Below are 5,000 nucleotides of genomic sequence, written 5' to 3'. Positions count from 1 at the left end.
ACAACAACACAGAGAGCGAGCGAGAGAAAGTGTGTGTGTGTGTGTGTGTGTGTGTGTGTGTGTGTGTGTGTGTGTGTGTGTGTGTGTGTGTGTGTGTGTGTGTGTGTGTGTGTGTGTGTGTGTGTGTGTGTGTGAGAGAATGAGAGAGAGAGAAAGACAGAGGCTTTTTCATTCAGAGACCTGAAAAGGTTTTCTCTCTCATTCTGAGTTAATTAATGGCTGGTAGATGAGCTGTGTGTGTGTGTGTGTGTGTGTGTGTGTGTGTGTGTGTGTGTGTGTGTGTGTGTGTGTGTGTGTGTGTGTGTGTGTGTGTGTGTGTGTGTGTGTGTGTGTGTGTGTGTGTGTGTGCCCTGGTTCAGGCCTGTTGTTGGTTGAAACAGGAAAACGCTGGTTGGTTGGATGGGCAGGGGAGTTTGTGTGTGTGTGTGTGTGTGTGTGTGTATTCAGGAAGTGGTTTTACCTCCTAGCTGCACACAGATCATCACTGATACACAGGATTACATCAGGTTGTACCCGTCTCTTCTCTCACAAACTGCGAGTCTGAGGATGAGGTATATTTATATTCCATGCATTCAGTGGATGTTTTATTCCTGCAGTCCTGAGTGTGTCCAATGAGAACCCACGGCCTTGGTTCCTTCTGATGTTCTGTGCAGTATTGGCCGTTTGCTTGTGTTCCAGCTGTGAGCAGATTCCCCATTTCCCTTGGGCAATGCATTGTGGGAAAATAATCTACTTCAGCTGCCCCTCAGAAATAGAACTGTATTGTCTTCTATATGTTGTCCCTTTTCTGGTGTGCACACAGTTGAGCAGTAATGTGATTTAAATCAGATTAAGCGTCCTGCATGACATTTAATTTAGTTCATACGACACTGCAACACTTCAGGTGAGAAACTTGGCATCGGGACACGGCTAACACAAACACACACACACACACACACACACACACACACACACACACACACACACACACACACACACACACACACACACACACACACACACCCCATCTGCAGTGCGAGGTCGACATATTTATCATCATCAATGCCTGGGGTTAACTGCGCTTCCACTGTAAAGCCTCAACATGTTTTTATGGCCTTTTACAGCCGTCAGGTCCTGATGGAGCTTTGTGTTGTTGTGTAATATGATCTGTAATATTCCCCTGTGAGAGCGGTTGTGTGCTGTCAAGCAACGAGAATAAGAGAGAAGAGAGTGAACAGAGAGGCAACCAGATTTAATAACGCAGAAGAAGGGTTAAGAAGATAGTGGTGCAGGAATGAGTCCTGGAGGTCTCTGGTCAAGACAAGCGGAAAGTAAATAACCCACTGATGGATTTACAAATGGAGGCCGCTATCAAGAGTCTAAATGAGACGACTAAGCTCATCACGCCCAACATTAGCCTCCTTTAGCTTAGCGGTGGTGAGGTGAAGTCATGTGACCGTGCTGTAGTTCCTTTATAGCCCAACATTAGCCTCCTTTAGCTTAGCGGTGGTGACGTGAAGTCATGTGACTGTGCTGTAGTTCCTTTATAGCCCAACATTAGCCTCCTTTAGCTTAGCGGTGGTGACGTGAAGTCATGTGACCGTGCTGTAGTTCCTTTATAGCCCAACATTAGCCGCCTTTAGCTTAGCGGTGGGGACGTGAAGTCATGTGACCGTGCTGTAGTTCCTTTATAGCCCAACATTAGCCGCCTTTAGCTTAGCGGTGGTGAGGTGAAGTCATGTGACCGTGCTGTAGTTCCTTTATAGCCCAACATTAGCTGCCTTTAGCTTAGCGGTGGTGAGGTGAAGTCATGTGACCGTGCTGTAGTTCCTTTATAGCCCAACATTAGCCGCCTTTAGCTTAGCGGTGGGGACGTGAAGTCATGTGACCGTGCTGTAGTTCCTTTATAGCCCAACATTAGCCTCCTTTAGCTTAGCGGTGGTGACGTGAAGTCATGTGACCGTGCTGTAGTTCCTTTATAGCCCAACATTAGCCGCCTTTAGCTTAGCGGTGGGGACGTGAAGTCATGTGACCGTGCTGTAGTTCCTTTATAGCCCAACATTAGCCTCCTTTAGCTTAGCGGTGGAGACGTGAAGTCATGTGACCGTGCTGTAGTTCCTTTATAGCCCAACATTAGCCTCCTTTAGCTTAGCGGTGGAGACGTGAAGTCATGTGACCGTGCTGTAGTTCCTTTATAGCCCAACATTAATATGTTCCAAACCAACATATTTGTTTTAAAGGTTGCTGCGCTCCTTAGTCTATGGATGAGGGTGCTTTATTTCATAGATTAAAGGGGTTCTTTTGAAAGGATGATTTATTCATATGTTGTCAGGGAGGAGTGGAGGAGTCAAGGCTTCGCCTCATCTTTTGTAATTACCGTAAGAGTTCATGAATATCAAAACCGTTTCTGACGCTCTAAATAATTGCTGTTTTTAAGAGAAACGCTCTCCTGTGAATCTCCTCCTGACTCAAACCAGCTGAAATACAAGATATCGAGTGTCATTTTAACCTTTCGCCTTCAAAACCTGCTTTACTGGATTTCAAAATGTCCAAACAACGCTCCCTGTTGCTTTCCCTTCTCAGTGGGGGATTGTGAAACTGTGCAGAAGGAGATGAAGATATACACTTTATTTCTTTCCCCACTCTGTAGTGTTTACACACATTACGCACAGGGAGGATATACATGCACAAACAACCACACACATGCAGGAGAGGTGGCAGAACAGGGAGGCTGCCAGGCACCCGGCACCAGCGAGCCGTTTCAAGGTTTGGTGCCTTGCTCAAGGGCCCCTCGGCAGTGGCTCAGGAGGAGAACTGGCAACTCTCTAGCTACAAGCTCACTCCATTTTTCTGATCCAATCGGGACGTGAACCGGCGACCCTTTGGACCCCAGGCCAAGCGCTTACAGACTAAGCCACTGCCGCCTTTTAGTGGCCTTTTTCTCCAATATGGACAGAAAGGAAACAGTGACCTTTACTCTACTCCTTCACTTTGAGCCCAATGAATAGAAATGCATTAATTCCTCATGATGTAGAAACAGAAAAGAGGTCATCTCTGGCATCTTATCCACTGGAAATATTGTAAAAATAGTCCTCATCTCATATTTTGTCCATTAATATGTCAGCTAGAAATATTTCAGATGGAAGCCTGTTACTGTTTGACGGCCTCTTGTTTGTTTGTGCACAAGAGGAATTCTCTCGACCATGTAACACTCGATGCTTGCTCAGTCAGTTCGGCAGTGTGTGTGTGTGTGTGTGTGTGTGTGTTTTACCTGTTTGACTGAGGGGGAATTCCTCTCACTCACACTGAAAAAATGAGTAGATTGGCTTCTAGATGTTTCTCTATGACACTTATAAACTCTTTCCTGTGTCTTTGTGCAAAGCTTGCAGACTCCAGAAGGAGGATTTGCTGAGGTTGTTGCTGCCGTAGTTTAGGCCAACAACCAAAAACACATTCTAAAAACCTTCCAGACGAGGAGACAGGAAGTGCTGAAATGCTGACTCATTCCTGCAGCGCTCTGTCGTTCCTTTATAGCCTAGCGTTAGCTTTTTACTACAAAACAAAGTGGTGTTTTAATTTAGGATATATATCAACAAAGATGACTTTCTGCCATTATCCAAAACCCAATGGCAAAATCCCATTGGGTTTTTGTGGAGGGAACCATGGAGATGCTGCCTTCAGGGCCCAACTCAGAATTACGACATAACGGCACCGCTCTATTGGCAACTGAAAATCAGCCTCCAGGGAATAATACCTCTCAGTGGAAGAGGGTCGATGACACACAGTCACAGGAGCCGGATCCCAGTTACCTGCAGTGTGTGTGTTCTCAGCCTTAATGAATACGTGCGTCTTTGAAATACTGGAGATGTTTCATTGACGCACGTCGGTGGGTGAGTCATCAAATTGTAGGATCAGGAGCATCTCTTTTTGTCTCACACACTTTGTCACATTTGGTCCTTGAACACGCACACACACACACACACACACACACACACACACACACACACACACACACACACACACACACACACACACACACACAGGGCTCAGTATAATAATCAGTCTGTGGTTAAAGCATTCTTCAGTGCAAAGTAGCCAGAAGGTGTCAGATAGATGTATTGGAGTAGAAGTATAACAGATAAGGAGTACTTACTTCAAATATCTTAAGTATATTTTGACGCTATACTTTTGTACTTTTACTTAAGTTAGATTTAAATTCAGGACTTTTAATTATTACAGAGTGTTTCTGAATTGCTAATTTTACTTAAGTTTAAGATCTGAGTTCTTCTTCCACCTCTGATGTTCTGCTCTCTTTCCCTCATGTCCTCTCGTCCTTCTTGACATTTCAGTTTCGTTTTTTTTCTTCTGGGCAGACGAGTGAACGTCTAAGAGAAGAAAAAATTCTGCAGAGGAAATGAGAGGGATAGGGATTTATGAGTTTCAGTTCCTCACGGTCATCCTGTACTGCTCCCTGAAAGCCTCCTTTAGCTTAGCGGTGGTGAGGTGAAGTCATGTGACCGTGCTGTAGTTCCTTTATAGCCCAACATTAGCCTCCTTTAGCTTAGCGGTGGTGAGGTGAGGTCATGTGACCGTGCTGTAGTTCCTTTATAGCCCAACATTAGCCTCCTTTAGCTTAGCGGTGGTGAGGTGAAGTCATGTGACCGTGCTGTAGTTCCTTTATAGCCCAACATTAGCCTCCTTTAGCTTAGCGGTGGTGAGGTGAAGTCATGTGACCGTGCTGTAGTTCCTTTATAGCCCAACATTAGCCTCCTTTAGCTTAGCGGTGGTGAGGTGAAGTCATGTGACCGTGCTGTAGTTCCTTTATAGCCCAACATTAGCCGCCTTTAGCTTAGCGGTGGTGACGTGAAGTCATGTGACCGTGCTGTAGTTCCTTTATAGCCCAACATTAGCCTCCTTTAGCTTAGCGGTAGTGAGGTGAGGTCATGTGACCGTGCTGTAGTTCCTTTATAGCCCAACATTAGCCGCCTTTAGCTTAGCGGTGGTGAGGTGAAGTCATGTGA

At 45.6% G+C, this 5,000-nt stretch overlaps 1 protein-coding gene across 2 annotated transcripts in view; it reads left to right on the top strand.

Annotated features, from left to right (window-relative positions):
- The window catches only part of carhsp1 (calcium regulated heat stable protein 1), a 12,846-nt gene that overhangs the window by 592 nt on the left and 7,254 nt on the right, over positions 1-5,000 (top strand). The window lies entirely within an intron of this gene.

The sequence above is a fragment of the Eleginops maclovinus genome, chromosome 16, assembly GCF_036324505.1.
Source record: "Eleginops maclovinus isolate JMC-PN-2008 ecotype Puerto Natales chromosome 16, JC_Emac_rtc_rv5, whole genome shotgun sequence".
Lineage (NCBI taxonomy): Eukaryota > Metazoa > Chordata > Actinopteri > Perciformes > Eleginopidae > Eleginops > Eleginops maclovinus.
The sequence above is the reverse complement of the archived record's forward strand: the minus strand, read 5'-3'. Positions and strand labels throughout refer to the sequence as shown.